The 20,704-nt window shown below is 35.7% G+C and overlaps 1 protein-coding gene, 1 long non-coding RNA gene and 1 other non-coding gene across 3 annotated transcripts in view; 2 read left to right on the plus strand and 1 right to left on the minus strand.

Annotated features, from left to right (window-relative positions):
• InR (Insulin-like receptor) overlaps positions 1-20,704 on the minus strand; it is a 40,939-nt gene that overhangs the window by 10,354 nt on the left and 9,881 nt on the right. The window lies entirely within an intron of this gene.
• LOC137585897 (uncharacterized) lies at positions 11-12,554 on the plus strand. Its single transcript, XR_011033645.1, has 3 exons — positions 11-26; positions 475-571; positions 12,410-12,554. It is a non-coding gene; the product is annotated as an uncharacterized lncRNA (long non-coding RNA).
• TRNAL-CAA (transfer RNA leucine (anticodon CAA)) lies at positions 15,607-15,730 on the plus strand. Its single transcript has 2 exons — positions 15,607-15,644; positions 15,686-15,730. It is a non-coding gene; the product is annotated as a tRNA-Leu (tRNA).

Consider the following 20,704-nt stretch of genomic DNA (forward strand, 5'->3'; position numbering starts at 1 on the left):
AAAAGGAAAAATGTGCAAATGTTGTTGTTAGTTATTCATCTGTATGTTTGTGTGTTTATTTTTTTTTTTTTTTTCAACAATAATTTTATGCGAAAAAGGGCGCCAAGTTGTGGGCACACGTGTCGTTGGCGGCGTCACTGACGTTTTTTTTATCGTTTCGTTTCGCTTTATGTATAAATAAATATATTTGTTTGTTTTTTTTTTTTTTTGTTTTTTGTATATTGTTGTCGAGTCAGTGTGACCATGTTGATTGGTTTCCGTTGAAATGCAATTACAAGGCTTACAGTTTTAGTAAACTTTTATTATACACATCATCGATTGATTTCATACTAAAATTTACTTTACAACTTTACGAGTTCCCGGAAAACGAATTTAATCAGAAATTTAATATAAAAAAAATGGAAATCTGTTGGATAAATATTTAACAAACCAAAAACAAGAAAACTTATTTCCCTTGCAATGCATTAATTTTAGGCGGAGCTAACAACTGGAGAGAGTAATTGAAAGATAACTCAAACTGAAACACAAACCAGGGGATCCCCCGAATTTTCGATGGACTACAAGAAAATGTGTAAACGGTGATTTTTCAATAATTTTTAGTTATCAAATAGGCATTTCGTTTGTTTAGAACAACCCTCGCTATTGGCATGTGTAAATTTTGTAGCTGACTTGGTTGGATACTCTTTCCAGCGACATCTTTTCCGCTCATTGCCAATACTGAGAAATAGAAAAAAATCTCACAATAAAAAACAAATACAAATTAAAAAAGTACCTCACAAAAAAAAAAACAAAAAAATTAAGAATAAATAAAAAATGGCAAGCGTGATGTTGTTGTTGTTGTTGTTGCTGCTGCTGCTGGCATTGACGTTTGTTTGCATGACGTTCAACAGTGGCAGCGGCAGCGGCAGCGACGATTGTTGCTGTTGACGTTGGCAGAGTGAAGCCGGTAAAAAAAAGCAAAAATAATACAACAACAACAACAAAAGCCCCCAATGCGAAACAAGTTGTAAAAAAGCGTAGTAAATGAATGCATGTTGTGGCCGCATGCGTAAATGTGTGCATGTTTATGTGTACATGTGTTGGTGTGTGTGTGTCTGTGTGTTCTTACTACGTTGTAATTCATCAACTTGTCTGGCTAGGAGAGCTTTGCTGCCCCATACATAAGAATACAGGGTGTCTGCTTTGGATAGTCATTTGTTTTTGTTTCCTTTTTTTTTGGTTTTGTTTTTTGGGGCGTCGTAAGAAGCAAAAGAAGAGTCAAGTAGAACTGCGACTGCGTCGGGAGTGAGAGTAAAACGTGGCAGACAACAACAACAACAACAAGAATAACAAAAAAAAAAAAAGGAAAAACTACACAGAATGGAATTGAATATTGTAACAGTTAGTCCAAGAGAGTGAGAGCAGCATAAGAGAGTGGTTAGAGAGAGCAGAGATAGTAGGAGTGACTGGATGCTAAGAGGGTGGTTCATTTCTTAGGATGGGGGAATCGAGGGGGGGGCAGCACCGCCTTCTGTGATATGAGGCCTGCAGTTATAAAATTTTTGCTGCGTAGTTAAAATACGCACACTCATAGAATATTATTACAAATTTGGTTTTGTTTTTATATTGGTTTTTTGTTGCTTTTGTTTAGTTTTTTTTTGGCAGAAATGTATGCTCTCAGTCACAATATGTCCCGCTTCTCTTTCTCTTTCTTACTCACAAGCTGCCTCCTCCTCGATTCTCTCACGCATATTGCTTGCTGCTGCTGCTGCTTGCTCTCGGCCTGCTCTGGGTTTGCTTGTTTACTGCCCTCTCCCTCTCTTTCTCTCGTTCTCTCACACAACCGCAGCAAGCTCAGGCTCATGCTTATGCTTTATTTCTAGCTATAATAGTAGTATTTGTTGTTGTTGTTGTTGTTGTTCTTGTTGCTTTTATTGCGCAGTAAAATATAATACGCACACACAAACGCAGAGAACGTTAGAAGAACCAACATATAAAAAATAAAAACACAAAATTCAACTAAAATAATTGAAAACGGTTAGTTAAAGTACATGAAATTAAACAAAAACCCCGAAAAAGCCTTGACACCTGCCCATCCCTGTCTCTGTCACTCTCTTTCTCTATTTCATTTCGTCTTGATCATCTCTTTTGTCTTTTAGCCCATTTGGCTGCCCATTTAAACTATCTTTGACATCTCAAAAAACAACAACAAAAACTGCTGCTTACAAACTTGTTGACCCAAATTTCACAATGTAACATTTCCGGGCTATAAGTAATATAACAACATTGTCTCAATCTCGGAGCGGAGCAGGAGGAGGAGTAGGAGGATTGTCATGGGCGTTACTAAAACTTTAAGGATTTGGTTTTCTAAAAAATTAATGACTTCTTTGTTAAGCCAGGAGAATGTAGGAGGCCATTTACAAATCTATAACTTTTGCATGTGATTTCACAGGGAAATGAAATATTTCGAGAATTATGATGGTGATGTGATGATATACGGACACAGACGATAACTACTAAACTTACAGAAAAAAGCTTATCAGGCACAACGAACACACACACGGACACCCTCTCACACACCACAAATACAATCAAATGTTCGTGTCAACTCGAGAGAACGTAGCATTTTTTATTTATTTATTGTTTAATTTGGTTTAACGCTCTTCAGGCGCCACCGTGCACGCGCCTCGTAAAAAACAGAGCACAACAGCAACAACAACAAAAGCAAAATATGTTTGTATGTGTGTATACACAAGGTGCAATTGCTATTTGTGGAAAAACGGAACAACAATTGCACTTAAGAGGAGACTCTCGACTGGATAGAAATCCAAACTGCAAATGGAATAGAAAAAACGATAATGACGACGCTCTTTAGTTCAAAGAGTTCCTTTTTGATCTATCGGTAATTACAATTTGAGAAATCTTTTAACCTTAATTCCATAGCAGTACTTTTATTAATCAGATCTTTCAAGAAACAAATGCAAAAACAAGGAACCAGGCAGGGAACGGCCAAAGGCTTATATCAATTGGCAAAAGGAGAAGGAAATAGGAAGAAGAGTTATTGTTTTCGAATTGATCAACAATTTTTAGCAATTTATGTAGGCGCCTTTGCTAAAGGGATATAAAGATTCATTTCTTTATTTTCTCATGGTCAGGAAAACAATAGAGCAATAATAATAATAATAATAGTGATAATAATATAAATATTAACGATGGCATTGACGCAATAACGGTCCAACAACAAGAACTTCAACAACAACAGCAACAAAAACAGAAAACAACAACCGCAAACGACCCAAAGAGCCGCGGCCAAAAAGCCAACAACATTCCAATCCGGCCACAAAGTTGCCAATCAAGAAAGAGCAGCAACAAGCCAACCAGCAACAAAAACAACAAAAACAACATGAACAACAACAACACAACCAACCAATGCATGAAATATTTCTTATGCTCCAAATCCGCCACTGGGCAAGTTTTGTTAACCCTGTTAAACATCAGTAACTGGTAAAGGGTATATAAGGCAAAGGAAACCATTTACAAAACTCCAAACTCATCTTAAGGACATTCAGGAGTATCGTAATGATCCTGATTTTTTAGTCAGATGCGAAACAATTCCTCTAAGCTCAATTTTACAGGGTATCATGAAAGTCTGCCCGTTCATGATCATGCTTATAGATTTATTTTTCTTTCATTGTCTACAAAACAAACAAAAGCAAAAGAATAAGAAAACCTGGAATATACCCTTTCACATACACACACACACATTTATATTTTTGTATTTATTTGTTTAAAAACTTAATTGAATCTGATTTTGGTCTGGTTTTATATATAAATTATATTTATTAGGCTTACTTTCTCGCTTTGCTGTAAACTTGAAGAATTTTCGGAATGTATTTTTTTTTTTTTTTTTTGAAAAGAAACCAAAAAACAAAACTGGTTTCAAAATGATTAAACTCAAAAAATATCTAGAATAATTCATTGGCATCATTTAAATTTGCTAAATCAATATTTTAATATAGATATAGATTTAATTTATACACAGTTTAGAATACAAGGGTTGTGTGGCGGAGGGGGGAAAAGGGGAAGCACCTGCGGCATCATTGTCGTCATCATGACTTTTACTTCATTTTGCTTTGGTAATTTCATAATTCCGAAAAACGATGTTGACCGTGTGGACTAGTTGTCATTTTTGTTAAGTCAACAAGAGAGTCACAATGTCAGAGAGTGAGGCCCAGAGCACATGTGCGATGTGCGCTCAGTATTGTCCGTTTCAACCAAACGTAATCTTTCACACGAATCTCAGGCCATGACTTGAAATAATTTTCAAAGTTAAATAGTTAAAAAAAACTACATACATACATAACATTTGAAGGTACCTACAACGTATGTATGTATAGTTATAGTTAAAACTTGTGATATTGGTAGTCAGATGGATAGGCGGGAGAGCAGCAGCAAAGTGTTTTGCTTTTGTTTTTACTTGCCCCCCGATCTCATCACCATTTAGATAAGCCATGTGACGCCATTGCGATAAATAAATGTGAAAGAGTCGCTGTTTTGTGTTAGTTTTTTTATTTTCTTATTTTGCTGTTGTTTGTGACGGACCCCCAAAACCAAATACACACACATACATACATATATGTATGTATTAGATTTGCCTCATTCGTTGAGCTTTGACACGTGTCACGTGATCGCGATTGTGTGTTTTGTGTTCACTTACATTTCATCATTATTATAAAGAATTGCTATCGCTATTAACCTGAAACTAAATCAATATTAGCCTAAATTGTTGGCAGTTCTGATAATAATAATGATATTTGGGCTTGCTTCACTTTCTTCCCGGGAATGTTTTCGACTGATTATTTCCGTTAAGTTTCTTGGGAATCCAAAGGCGACATTGCTTGCATTTTGAATTTTCCCCATTTTTTTTTTTTTTTATTTCTTTACTTTCTGTTAACAGTTTGGTTTTCCCCCTCCAATAGTCGTAAATTACATTTTCTATATAACAGAGCATGGTGTGAGTTTCCACAATGGTTTTTCACATTAATTTAACAGTTTCCAGCTTAATAATTTCTTCATTTGAACGAAATCATTGTTGCTTGGATTTTATTAGGTACTTTGAATTAAACAAAATACCGTAATGCTGAATTGAGAAACAAAGAAACGGCTTAAAACATTGTACTCAAAAATATCACTCATACGACCTGTTGTTTATGCATGATCTTTGATGTTTTGTCAATAGTTTAATGTAATTCTGAATAAATATCGTAATAAAATCATTAAATTTCATCTTCAATACCACATTAAATGCCCTAAGAAAATTGATTGTAATTGGTCAATTAGAGAGACAAATCTGTAATTGAGCGTTTCAAAAATTGATCAAAAAGATTGGCTCAATCCATAAATTAATAATTATTGTCTACAATGTATCTAAGATAAGATAAATATGATGGCATGGAATGTTTTTATGTGGCTCAACGGAATGAATGATTCATTTGTAAATTTAATGTACGAATCAATGATTAAATAAATAAATTATATTAATAATAACAAATGTATACGAATACATGTCTGAAGCCTCGCCCTCTTACTGCAATTCCTTTCCTCCCCTACTACTACTGATCTCTTTTTCCAACATTTTCATTGTTAAGTGGGTGTGCGTGTGTATGTGTGTTTTTTGTTGAGTTGTTTATTGAGTCGCATTTCAATGACACTTCTGTCTGGGTTTTAGTTGTTTATTTGCCTTAAATGCATGTATGTATATTCCATTCATAAACTCGTAAAACAGGGCGAAAGAAGAAGCAACACGCACAGTGAAGAGAAACAGAGAAAGAAAAACAAAAACCGAAAAACCAAAAACAAAAAGCCGCACAAAAATCAACGTCAAGAAAAATTCCAATAAAATTTTCATTAACCCAAAAAAAAAAAAAACATAATAAATAAATAAACCGCGCACAACTGAACACATTCCTGAACAGAAGAACCATAAAACACACACAAGACTAAGCCAAGAAGAAGCAGACTGCTGCGTGTGTAGAAGAAGAGGAAGAGATACTACTTACTACCCGGTCACCCATTACATGAGACACCTGCGAAAAACAAAAAACGATCTAAAACGATGAATAGAAATGCCAGTGCGCGTTGCTCTAAAAGAAATTAACTTTGATACGTGAGCACATACAAAATGAACACACAGTAAACACACACAGTTTGGGCATTCCACACATAGCTCAACTCCAACCAGTAGACAGACCGAGCAGCCAGTAAAAAAAGCCACAAAGACGGACAGCACGGAAATTCCAAGCCCCATTGGTGTTGACGTCGACAACAAACAATATCGACGACATTTTTACACCGCACGTCAAATATCATCATGGCCGATATCGAGAATCTAATAAGACCCAAAAGAAAAATAAATAAAAATAATAGTAATCATAAAAAAAGACCAACCGAACGCAGCAAACGTTGCTTGTGTCGACAAATACATATAAACAGGAGAAGGTGATGGGTTTTGGGGTATAGACTGATTAAAAATACATAATGCTCCACACGCTCCCCCACACCCCCTGACCCGATCTCTTTTACTTGGTGCGTGCGTGAATACATACATAGGCCCAAGGCTCTCACCAACTAGCGATGAGAGCGATGCGATAACGATAACAAGTTAATACTGTGATTTCCATACCCATTGACAAATGACCAAAAAGTCTATATAAAGTTCATCCAAAATTTGGCATATCATCAAATTTTAATCAGGGAAAGGCGGGACTTTATGAAAAATCTGGAAGGCAAAGTTGCTTTTCTTCCTGGAGGAATATAATCGATTTCTACCCAATTTCTATACTGCTTTTGGATCAATTTGAAAGAGATTAAATTGGAGTTTGTTGAAGTTTGAAGAATTTGATGCAATTTAAAAGTTTATTTCAAAATTATTGACAAATTAGCTCTGATGGGTATTGACCCATTGGGCAATGTCCTCTGACAAATAAAACGCGAAGAGGTCCTCATTCATGCAATTAATGCGAGAGAAAAGGTTAAAAAATATGCAGAACCTTCTGCCGAAAAACCTTTTTAAAATTAAACTTAAAATCGTTCAACCTGAAAGCAGCAAACACATTAAAGACAAATATAATTTTTCGTTTGTTGAATACAAAAAAATGGCCAAGAACTAATTAGATTAGAGAACTTCCACATCTTAAGTCCATATGCACCGTGAGAAAAAAAAAAAAAAAGTATTTCACCTGATTACTGTGATTAGTTTAGATAATGTGCAAAAATTGTGCGGATTAAACCAGTTTGCTTTTAACTTTCATTCTGAAATCAATCGATTGACCAACAATTTGTTTGCTTTTCGATTTGAATTGGTAAACAGAAGAAAAACAAAATTCAATTGAATATTTAGTATACACATATACAATATATAGATTAAAATGCCAATTAAAATTCCACTAGAAACAGATTACTTTCACTATTTTTATATATACATACATACATACATATAGAGATACGAGAGATCTATGAAAATGTGTGTACGATAGGAGGAGGAGGAGGGGTCCCTTCCGTTCCTTCAATAGACTTTACGTTGTCTGTCCGTCAGTCCGTCCGAACATTCGTTCGTTTGTCCGTCATCACATGAGTGAAATGGCAATGGCATAAACAACAAGGTGAATGCTAGAGGAGGAGTCTTGTGACAAGTCGCAAGTCACGTCTATAATAGAATTTATTTATCATTATATTTGTTATTATTGCCCATCACTGTTTGACTTACTGACTAACTGACTGACTACCGACTAAGTGACTGACTGACTTACGCCTGTTGGCTTAGTTTCGGTTCGTAGATAAAGATAGAGATAGAAATACAAAATATAAAATACGGTGAGGTAAAAAACGCGCCATGCACGTTCTCCTTTCATTGAGTTTTTTATCAGCCTCGTGCATTTGTTGCCCCCAGCCGCCAGTTGTATTTACTACAAATACCACACACACACACACACACACACACACACACACGCACGCATGCACCCACCATATGCACACACACTTGTTGTTATTGTCGCATATTTGTTCAATGAATTATAATTCACTCGATCGGTTAGGGTTAGGCCGGCCAGGCATTGAATTTCACAATAACAATAACAAGATAAGACCGAGAACCCAAGCAACCAACCAACCAATTCGATTACTGACCGATCCGACCGACCGTTATATTCTCAAGTCGAAAGTTCAACCCAAGCCAAACGATCCGTTCCGTTTCGATCAAAACAGCCCAAGGCACCACCCCCACCACAATTATTTTGAAAAACATATCGATCTTAAAGTTAAGTTCTTAATAATAATAATAATCCCTATTTGATGATGAAGTAGGTAAATACATTTTATTTGAATTGTACCGCCAACAATGAGGACGTCGACAGGTGGTCGTCGGTTTTAGTAGTATGGAGTATTATATCGTAGTATTATAATGAAAACGTTTCGAATTTACTCTTCTATCTCTCTCTCTCTCTCTCAAGCAAACATCATAATTCATTTCTAAGAACAAATAAATACATTGTTCTTTTAGTACTAGAAACTACTGCGGTTACTTTGGTTCTCCTACTATGAGTAATAAATATATGCTATGAGTTATATACGATGTCATTTCCTGTTTTTGTTCATTGTGCGTTTCGTACATTTGTATGTACGAGGAACCTCTCTCTTCTAATCGCCGTTTGAACTGACATTCCTCGAGAACTCAAAATTCTCAGAACCCACAGTAAAAATAACTCAAACTTAACAAAACAAAAATACAAAAAAAACCGCAACGAATCGAAACGGGAGAAAAAATTGTCAAATTGATAAAAAAAAAAAAAAAACATAAATGTATGCCTTGATTGATTCATCAATTTCCATTTAACTACATGTGTGTACATAAATAGTCATCTACCCCCTACTCCTACTCTGACCTTCTTCTCCGCCACCCCCCAATTTACCAATTGAAAGCATTTCTATAAAGCTTTACTTTCGGGACAGGCCCCTAAGCCCATACCTGGAAAATTTTAAATTATTGTTCAACATTCTTTATAATTTAGTCATCTACGAGAAAAATTTAAAATTTTGACTAATTTTTAGAGATTTGTTAACTATCCTCCAGAATAGTTTTGAAATAGTTTTTGTGTATTAACTGCCAAAAGTCGTATCAGCCTAATAAAAAAATCTTTAAGGACTCAATGTAGTAACTTACAAATTCATGGTGTAATGCTTTAATACAAAATCAAACGTTCAATGAATCTCTGTTCTAGTTGACCAAAGGTCCTTAGACTTGAAAATATTAAAATATTTCTTTATTATTCTCTTATTAATGTTTTCCAGCTAAAGATCGCTAATTTAAAAAAAAAAAAAAAAAACAGATCACTTGCAATAGACAGTGGAAAAAAATAGAAACAGAAACAGAAATAGAAATAACAACAATTTATACAGAATAAAATCAAATTGTTTATAAATAGTTTAGATTACGATTAAGATTATTTTTATTGAGCGCGTGAGCTGCTTGGCTTTTTACCTTTCTGTTTTAGAGAGAAAGAAGAGGGGCTACTAGTGATAGGGGGGAGGGGGGAGGCTTGAAAGTTAAATACATTGAAATCTTTATCGAAATCCTGTATTGTTGCTGATGTTGAAATGTTGTTGATCATGCTGCTGCTGTTGTTGTTGTTGTTGTTGCTGCTGCTGCAGTGTGGTTTGTCTTGTGGTTAAGATTGAAATTTTTGTGGTTGTGATCCGAAAGGTGTTAAATATGTATACCATGAAATAAGTAAACATACAGAGAGTGAATGAGGGAGAGAAAGAGGGGCTAGAGATGTGCAACCAACTTGAGAAACTCTTCCTCTCTCTCTCTTTTGGCGCCTTGATGCTTGTGAATGAATTGTTATAGAAGTGAATGAAATTTAATTTTCAATGGTTCAGTTTTCATTTCATACCCTTACACAAGGTACTTTCTCTTCTGTATATCTCTGACCCAAATTAAACTCTCTATTATCACTTTCTGTTCTGTTTAGGCCTTTATCTCAATAGATTAAGTGTATTTAGACTTCGGCTTGTGGTTGTTAGCTTTTAGCAATTTAATCTCTATTTACTTTTGAAATACGTTTTTAAGTGTTTGAAACTTTGTTGCTAAACAACTTTTTTATAAATAAAATAAATAATATACATAAATGAGAGGAAAACAAATAGAAATTTACTGATTTTGATAAGATTTTGTATGTCTCTCCCCACCTCAATGCATCACGTAACGTCATGAGGGTCTAGGGTCTTATTAATATTATTTATGACTGAAAAATTGAGTATTTACTTTTGTAGCCCAATTTTTTTTGATTGTGGTATGGAAGCGGTAAAATGTTCAGTTTCATTTTGTATTTGAAGTTATCAATGAAATTTGTAAGCACACACACCCACACACAGACACCGGAGCAAGGGAGATAGGGAGAACGTGTGTGTAATGTGGCTTTCATTCAGAGACCCATCAAATGGCTCCCCTTTCCCCCCCTCTCATACGGCCTGGTACTCCCCAATTAACCCACTGTGTGTGCGCTCAATATATATGGCATGAGTTATTGTTTACACCAATATGTGGCCCTATTTTTTTTGGTCGGGGAATTTTAGATATGCAGGTTATGACTTTCGATGATAAGCACGTTTCCACACTCTGTAAGACCCACATTCCCCCCTCATCACCAAAAAGAAAATGAGTTCATTGAGGTATTTGGGCCTAAAAGAAAACACGTTTGGCAGCCCTTTTTTTGAAATTGTTAATCAATATAAACAGTTTACTTTAGATACAATCTGTAAATTACTAGAATTATAATCTAAATCGATTTGGCTTACTTAAAATAGGGTTTCTTTGGCTTTATTAATGAAATAACATGAGTTTTTTAAAGATCGTTACCCTTATATGATAATGAATAATTTATTAGTGAATGCCATTTTTAATTTTATAAATAATAATGCATTTTATTTAAAAGTTGTTTGTTTCATTATCAATTTGGCTTTAGATTTGTCTGTTATAATCTCCTTTGCTCTAGCATTTTTCCATCTCCCCCTCAGGCCACCCCATTGCCCCTTTCTCAGTGGCTTGTCAAATTTTTTTGACATTTGCCATTGAACCCCGCCCCGCACATAAAGCAGGCGCCAACCAGCCAGCAGATGGCAAAGCAGAGCCGAGAGGGGGAAAAAACCCAAAGTGAATGTTTTATTTTGTTCTTCTTTCACTTGAATTCTGTTTTCTTTTTGGTTTTATTTTGATTTTGATTTTCTTTTTTTTTCGGAATTTTGTGTGTGGTTTGTTTGGTGTTGTTTTGTGATTTATGAAACATTTATTTGTATTTAATGAATTAATTTGATTTAATTTTTGATTGGAAAGCATTGCCAAGGAGAGAAAATGCTTCTTCTCCATGTGATTCTTCGGAAGCGGCGACAAGTGGGGGACAAAAGGCAAGAGAAATAGAGAGTGTGTGACAGTGAGATAGAGACATCGTAAGAGTAGCATAAAATAAAACGCAATAAATTCTTACAAATGGCGGAAAAATACATAAAAACAATAAATACATACGAAAAGGCAACAACAAGAACAATAACAACAACAATAACAACAACAGAGCTAAAATAGTTGTTAAGCTATTAAGTTCCGCTTAAATTGTTTTCACATTTGCCTGAGCAGCGCCCCAGAGCGCCAACCCCACTACCGCCCCTCCCGTTGACTGCCTTCTCGCGTCCTCCCCCCCCCTTCCCTACCATGCTCTCTTCATGCACACCTCTCGCCAGCTCATAGAGTCCGGCTCTCAACTCAAGCTTAAATCAACTCGACAGAGGGACACAAGCGCCAACAGAGCAGTCGGCAGCAAGAAAGCGGCACAAAAGAACCTAATCAAGAGCAAAGACAACAAAACAACAAAAAAAAAGAAACAACAACAAAAAACAAAACAAAATGCCGCAAATAAAGCAATAAACAAGACACAATATTGTTTTTTTTTTCCTCTTTTTTCCATCCTCCTTTTGCTTCTTGTTCTTCTTCTTCATGATGTTATTTTCTGTTGTTGCTGTTGCTGAGGCTGCTACCTCTAATGCTCACAAAACAAAACAAAAACAATCTCAAGAGAAACGAAATGAGATCAACAACAACAATAAAATAGAAAAAACTTTCAATTAAAAAACTACACGACTCTATGATACCCTATTCCCAAACGAAGTCAATTTAGGTGTAATACTGTAGTAAGATTTGGTTTGAAAAGCTCCTCCTTAGACTTATATAAGGATTCCCTTCGACCTGAACTATTAAAGACAGTGAATTGAATTCCCCGTTGAATGATTTCAATAATATTTTATCAAAATCTAATAAATTAGTTAGACTTTATCGCCTCGCATGTTAATCTTAAATCTTACCAGATACATACATATATTGCAGAGGCTTGCAGATTGTTGAAAGTTACCTAAGAAGGATTGTTCTAAATAACACACGGATGAGCAACAACAACAACAATTACCACCAGATTACTAACAGCTGCAACAAAATGATTGGAAAGCTCATGCAGACATCAAAGCATCCTTAAAATTAGAGAGCAAGGTAAGTATGAGAGAGAACTAGACCAAAACCAAATAATATAATAGATCTAGAAACGGAAAAAACCGTTCCATCTGAATACTAATTTTATTATATTTCATTTTATTATTTTGTCGTTTTTAAAGGTCTTTAAAATCTATTATAAACTTTTAATAATACTTCTTTTTAAAGCCAGGTAGGGTTTACGACTTTTCAATTGGCTAAAAGCTGTTTTTGTTGTTATTTCATTAAGCTTGTTTATCGTAATGTTTTTTTTCTTTAAATACAAAGTGTCGGTATGAGTTTTGAAACTAGTTTTCCGATTTCTAATCAACATATCATTTCCGCTTTTGCCAAAGTTTGGAGATGGCCAACAATCGGGATAGTATGTAACACTAAAAATGGTTTCAGTTTATGAACGAATAATGCTTTAATACTTCAAAAATGTTGTGCTTTATAGACACAAAGGAGAATGTCGTGAAAACTAGTTAATATTCAGGTATTTTTTTGTGATTAAAAACAAAAATTAAAATTTCATTCATGTTAAATTTCATTTATGTCATTCATTATCTTTGTGTGTGTGAGAACACACACACACACACACACAGAAAGAGAGGCAGTTAGGCAGGCCAGCTTGTGAGGTAAGCTTAAATAGTCAATGAGAGCTAGCGAGGGAGCTAGGGGGATCTTGTTCTCATCTTGTGATCTCTCTCTCTCTCTTTCTACTCATCTTTGTGTGGCTTTGGAAGCTGTGGAATTTTGTTTTACTCGCATCTTTATCATGATCATCTTTGTCTCTGCGTTTGTGTTGTGTATCTTCTTCTATGCCAGATTGAAATGATGAGAATGGAGAGCAATTTCCTTACTTTTTATGGTTACAAAAATATTTGTATTACAATTAAATGGGTATTACAACACACTTAAAAAGTACACACCACACACACACACAACAAAATGACATTTATGGTAATTTTGTTGCTTAATGTGTGTGTGTGTGTTTGTTGCGCCTACCGTCCCGCCGGACTAACGACAACGACAACGTGAACGACAAAGAGACGTTGTAGTAGGACGGGGCAGACATAGAAATAGAAATAAATTAGACAACAAAATCAAATAAATAAAATAAAGACGACGTAAATTTTTACAATACGTAATAACAAGAGCAACACAACAATAAAAATAGAATGGGACAACAACAACAACAACATGAAAAATCAACACAAGCGCACAAGGAAAGACAACGAGAAAAAAAACTAATGCGCAACACGAATAGATAAATACGCTTCTTCCGGTTTTGGTTCCATCAGAACTGAGAACAGATCTGAGATCTAAGGATGTGAAAATGGGGATGATTTGCCCTTAAAGTATGCAATAAACTGTTGAAAAATTAAAATTAGTTGATCACCAGTCTAAAAACAGTTTCCGAAGACTTCCTAAAATTTCTTGATTTGTTTTCAAACGTGAAATATTGAAATAGCTTTCGTTTCGAACCATGAACTAGATTTGCCATAGCAAGAATCTGAATCAGAATGAAACTATTAAGATTGTAATTGCGAAGTCTGGTACTTAGAAGATTCGTCGATAACTTTTTCATGTAATCCAACTCTTTCCAACAACAGCAATGTTCTTTAATCCGTAAGCAGCTCAACACATAAAACGACACGTACTACACGAAGATCGACCACAACAACCCTTCTCTGGTTGTATTTTTTCTTCCTATTAAAGTCCAGGTTTACTGTTGTTTTGGTCCCACTAAATCAGATTAGATGACCGCCGACGCCCTCTCTAAACATTTATCCCCCCCGCCCAGTTTTTCCCTTTTGTATCTAATGCGAACGTGGTATAAAAATAAAATAGAAAGATCAGCAGACACAACAACAACAACAGTGTTAGAGAGGGAGGACAAGGACGATGGAACACGAGGGGCAAAGGAGAGTATGATGAGAAGAATCAAGAACAAAGGGTGGGATAAGAAACTGATGAAACTGGCGACAGCTGAGTCGCAAGATTTACATCGATCACACTTTTTATGTCACATGAAGAGGGCAACAACAACTACAACAACAACGAGAAGATCAACAACACATTAAGCAATGGCATTTTGGCGAGACACTTCGACGTATAGACTTAGACACGGATACCATGTGAGAAGTCCATGTGAGTCTCTAAAATACATATACATATCTATGCCGGCTGGCTATGTGTCTGAGAATTGCAGGGCAGACGATCAGACACCACCACCAAACCGAAACGAAACGTAACGTAACGAAATGAAACCAAACCAATAAAATTCAACCCAGCACCAGCAGGCCGCCTAGAGCAACCGACGGACGAGGCCATTAGATGATCGCCTGGTCTAAATTTAAATGTCTGTGCGTTTAAGTTGCAAGGCAAAAATAAATCTACATAAAACAACTTAAACAACGACAACAACAAGAACAGTTTGTGTAGCTCTTGTAATGACAGATGATCACAAGATCTCTCAAGCAATCGGACCAGACACCCAGACAACTAGACAGACAGGCCAACAAAACAATCAGACCAGTCCAAAGAAAAGGGTTGTATGAACATACACACACACATCCATACATACATATAAGATAATTGTTAAAGTTGTTAATAATTTGGTTTTGGGTTCCGGTTCAAGTTTCGCCTGGGGGATGGGGAGGGGTTAAAGAGCAACAACAACCCCCCTGTAATTATTCTTAAGGGTAGCAAAATGCTAATTCTTCACAAAAATAAAAAGTGATCCTTAAAAAGGGATCACATATACACACAAACTCACTGAATAGATAATAAATTACAAAAGATCTCAATATTGAAATATTTTAAAAAGAAACCCAAACCCAAAAAACAATCCTATTTAAATGTTCTCCTAATACTCATGCAAAGATCTCAAAATGTATGGAAAAAGTTATAAAACGTTTTTTGTTGTTGCTCTTAAATAATTTTATAATTAGTTTAAATAGGTAAAACATTTTTTTCATTAAGAATTTTCTTTCTTTTTTTTTTTATTTGCCCTATTAAAACATATTGGTATAAATCGACACTGTTGGCCACATGTCAGGATGGCCGAGCGGTCTAAGGCGCCAGACTCAAGATTTCACAGTCTTACTTTCTGAACGAAAGTGCGTATGAGCGTTCTGGTCCTCTCTGAGGGCGTGGGTTCGAATCCCACTTCTGACAAATAATTTTTTTTTTTTATTTACGAGAATAATTTATTTTAAATTTTGCATTAGTTATATTGAGTTTAGTTTTAATGTTGTTGTTATTAGGATCTTTAATTTATAAACAAACAAACTAGTATTTCTTCCACTAAATAGAGAAATCTTTTGCATTTTATGTTACCGAAGCTCTTACTGTTAGATCAGAAATTGTAAGACTGACTGACTGACTGATTTGAGCATTTTTAATGTAATCTATATCTGGGGGTATTTTTGACTTTATAAGTTTGCAAGTTTAACAAATTAAAAAGTTCTAAGCATGTCAAGGTTAGTCAAAACAAAGTTTAAGCAATTTAAATATAATTTTACAACTCAAATTTTCGCTTGGTCTGTCTAGATATCAGAGTTTAATATCGAAATATGTTGTGGGAAAAACATAAATATAAATTAAATTTTTTAATAACTAAATAAATTGTGTCACCTCCTTGCTTGAGTCATTTCGGTATATTATGTGAGTAATTTGTTTTTATTTTTCTGCACATTACATACATTTATTTAAATGAATCATAAACATGATCTCAAAAACAGAAATCAAATGGCATCGGTTGAATTGACCGACATTCTTTATTGTAAAAGATATCTCTGTCTCTCTCCCTTTCTCACTTTTGAGTCATTCAATTAAATAGTTCTAGAAAAACAACATGATTTAAGTTCATTTGATATAAGAATGAACAAAATTTACAAATGAGTTCTGAGATTCTCTGATCAGATCTCTCTATTCAATTAATTATAATCTCACAAAATTAGTTCTACATCATTCGGCCCTAAAAATTGTAAACTTTATTTTATTAATAAGAGTAAGAAATTTATTTAGAATATCTACTAAAAACAAAGCTAAACAAAAAGATGTTTTCTCCATCTCTATTCTATTTCTGCTCATCTCATCTATTTGCCATGGTGTTTGCTTTGCTTTTACATTGCATTTTCTTAATTTAATTTTCGTGTTTCAGTTCACGATCAATTTCATTCTAATGATTGTAATTAAAAACATTTTTCCCCCAAACTGTCTGCACACGAGTGTCGAGTGTTTTCTGCCTTTCTGTCGGAGGCAATTTTTGTTGGTTTGAGGTGGTGATGGCAGTGCGGGGTGGTAGTCGGTGTAAGATTGTAACGCCCACTCACGCGCCGTCTAAAAGCGAAAAAAAAAAATTAGCGCTCGGTTGGATATGAAAACAACAGCAATGAAAATGCAACGGCAGCAACGATATTTCTAGGGTTGGGGGGTTCCCAGCCGTCGTCGTCGTCGTCGTCCGTCGTGGTCGACGTCAACGTCAACGTCAACGTCGTCGGCTGTCTCGTCATCAAATGCACATGATGAGGTGTGTATATTTGTTTCGGAATTGGCTACGTCTACGTCCTCATCGGCATTGTCATCGCTGGCGTCAGCAAACTGCATATAGCAAAAAGCAAAAGCGTCATCTGTTCTGCATTTTACAAATTTTCTACACTAGATAAATTGATTTGATGTTTCGTTCAACTTTCCAGAACATTTGACGCAAGTTCAGTTAGTTTTCTTTGCCTGGAATTATATAGAAGATTTTACAGCACATTCCAACTATTGTCATCATCATCATCATCATTAGCATGTCTCCATTGGCGGCATTGTATTGCGCGAGAGCAAACCGGACCCGGATGCATGATGCAAAAATTGCAATATCAAATCCAAAAAAATGGAAAAAAGCAAAACAAAACCAGGCGCACCACACAATGACTCAAAAAAAAAAAACACTCCAACCAACAACAACCACCGCAAAGCAGATTGTGGGCTATAAAAAGCAGCCAACTAACTTTCCAAATGCCAACACACACACACCGGGTGATTGTGAGACTTGAACAAACCACAGTCATTATGCATATATGTACAAACATATATATTTTTTTTTTCTCCACTTTATTCAATGGGTGACGATGGATGGAGGCTGCGGCTGCGGCGGCGACATTTAGCTAAAAAATGCAATAAACAGCATTCCAATCTAAACTCTCATGGAAATACACACACACACACACAGACACAATTTTCATAGCAATCCATAGAAAGAGGAGACTATGAGAAAAATATGAAAATGTAAAAAAAAGAAAGACGTCTGCGGATCGAAGGAGGACATGGTAGGAAGGCGACAGGTCATTTCTGAGCCTTTTCATTGAATCCCACACATCGGTATGTAAGCTTGGTAACATTTTAAATCTTAAACTGCTAAACTATCGACAAAGACTGATTTGACCCCCTCAAAATCTACAACCCAGATCCGCCACTGTCTTAGATCGGATCCTCTAGCTAACTCTTTTGCTGCTGCAACACTTGGCATGTTGTTGCGGTTGTTTAAAAGGCTAATGATGACTAATAATCAATTCTAATACTTATGTAACGGTTTATTAAATTCTAGTATGTAATATTCACAGCTCATTGTTTGTATTTATTTCAATTTAATTGCTGTTCCACAGACTGATCTAAAGAAGGTCAATTAGAGTGTTTCATTTTATAGGTTTTCTTTGATTTTGTTTGTCCTTTAAGCTTCTAATCATAGTTTTAAAGAAACAAACAAAGTTTTCTATAGCTTTTATAGTAAAGTAATAACATTATAAATGTTTTATAGTAAGAACAATAAATGGAGTTTAAGTCAAACTAAAGGTTCTATGATAGAATATATGTATGTAGATACATAGTTGACAACGGAAAAGGATTTCTCGTCCTTAAAGTGACCGATTTTAGCATATGTACACACATACATAAGTAACTACAATTTGTGGTTGAAGAAAAGGAAAAGTATCCTGCATAACAAATTTTATATCAAAAGTAATAAATCACCTAAAACTTAACTCCATATGTTCTAAAAATAAATTGAATAAAAGTAACCCCCATTTTTATGGCCATATCTTTTAGTTTTATCTATCATTGTTGTTTTTGTCCGAAAGACAGTATAACGAATTTTTAATGGCCATCAATTAATTTGCAACTAAAAACCAACAAAGAAATTTTTATGTGTGTCATTTGGGTGCAACCCCATACATAATGCCACAAAAATACATTTCCGCATTCTTCTCTCTCTCTCTCTCTCTCTCACTCTCTGTGTTTTGAAGTGCTTCTTAAAGGGTAAGGGACGCATGCGCAACATCGAGAGACATTGACAGGTCGACCTCGACCCACACACACACACACACACAAACAGAAACACACTCAAATCATCGTCGTGTGGCGGCCATAAAAACGTCATCGTTTCACATAAAAAGCGCCAACAAGACAAACAAAAGGAACACCCGCCCCTTTCCCACTTCCCCTCCTTCTTCAGTACACCCAGAAAACAGCAAAATGCAACCGAGGCGCAGTCAGTCTTTGTAATAGTTTTTTAATTGCTCATAAAAGTCTCTCGACAAAACTTCCATCCAAAGTGCCGGCCCAGGGAGGGGTGGAGTAAACAATCCGACCACAAAACATAACCCCATACAAGGCAATATCTGTTGTCCGTGTTGGGCTCATTAATCACTTGCAGAAAGACCGAGATAGCAATAGTTAGTAGTAGTATATGGTGAGGTAAAAATACATACATTGATATAAAACAAAATATACATATATGTATATATAAAACCGTTAAGTGTATGCAACGAAATCAAGCAAAAGTCTCACTTAAGTTATGTGCATATATTTAACAGGGTTTGGAATGATAGACTCGAGGAAGGCGACAAACGGGGCCAGAAACAAAAACGACCAAAGAAACTGTCACACTTTTGTCTAGACTCTAGAGCTTCTTCTTGTTGTTGTTTCTTTCGTTGCTATTGACATTGACAATATCTTTTTTGAAAAATTCTCAAAAGATGAATAGTTCTAGATCTATGAGTTTCAATTAAAACAATTGTATATTCCTTGCTTTCCATTGCCCTATTCCTGCTCAAATGGTTTCACTTTTGCTTTCGAAAAATTTAACTTTATTGGATTTAAAAAGAAAGAAAGAAAACTTTATAATCATAACTTTCATAGTTAACATTCTCTTTTGTCGCTTCTCTTGAATTTTGAAATAAGCCAAAAACTTCCCAAATACTTTTGATCGTATGAGGCAAACGGCGGCGCATCCAATCAAAAAGATATTGCATCTCCTACTCCACAGCCATCTTCTTCTTCCTCTGCAGCTTTCTTCTTCATCTTTGCATTCTTTAACGGCGGCCACCAACTGCAGACATCGAAGGTCTCTTCGAGCTCTGCCCTCGGCATCGGCATCGTCGTCGTCGTCATCAAAGATTGGAATGTGGCAGCGCCACTTTACACCCTTCACGTTGCGTCTGCAGCTGTTGCTACTACTTTATGAGGCAGCATAAGTCCACAAAGAGCAAGAGAGAGAGAGAGAGAGATAGAGACAACAAAAATTTTACGGCATGTTAACTGTCTCCGGCTAAAAGCGGGTCGCCCTACCAACACACAACTTAACGGAAAGGAGGGAGGGAGGAAAAGGGAAAGGGAGATGGTGAATATTTTTCGTATAGGCTCGACAATGAATGGAATGGTTGAATGTGAATGAGGAGGGGGGACCTACCCGCAGCAGCTCTCCGTTTTTGGGCCTTTACTTTGTTATTTTTATGAATTTTTGTTGTATTGCACACATACATATAATGTTAATCGTTACATTGTTCCGTTTCGTTTCATTTCGTTTCAGTTTCATTTCTGGTTACATCATACAGCAACAACAACAACAACAACAAAAAAGACATAAAAACCGACATTAAGCGAACAACAACAACTAAAACAACAACACGAGGTCTCTCAACATATTCGCTGCTCCCCTCCTACTCCTTCTCGTCGTGGTCGTCGTCGTCTTCTCCCTCATCCTACCATAGTCCTCTGTACATACAGCAGTCAGCCATCAATCACACACACAAAACGGAAATAAATATAGAAAAAGAAAAACACATAGAGACATACATAGAGAGAATGTGACAAGATCTCGGG

This window comes from Drosophila tropicalis, unplaced genomic scaffold (genome assembly GCF_018151085.1).
Source record: "Drosophila tropicalis isolate 14030-0801.00 unplaced genomic scaffold, ASM1815108v1 contig_878, whole genome shotgun sequence".
NCBI lineage: Eukaryota > Metazoa > Arthropoda > Insecta > Diptera > Drosophilidae > Drosophila > Drosophila tropicalis.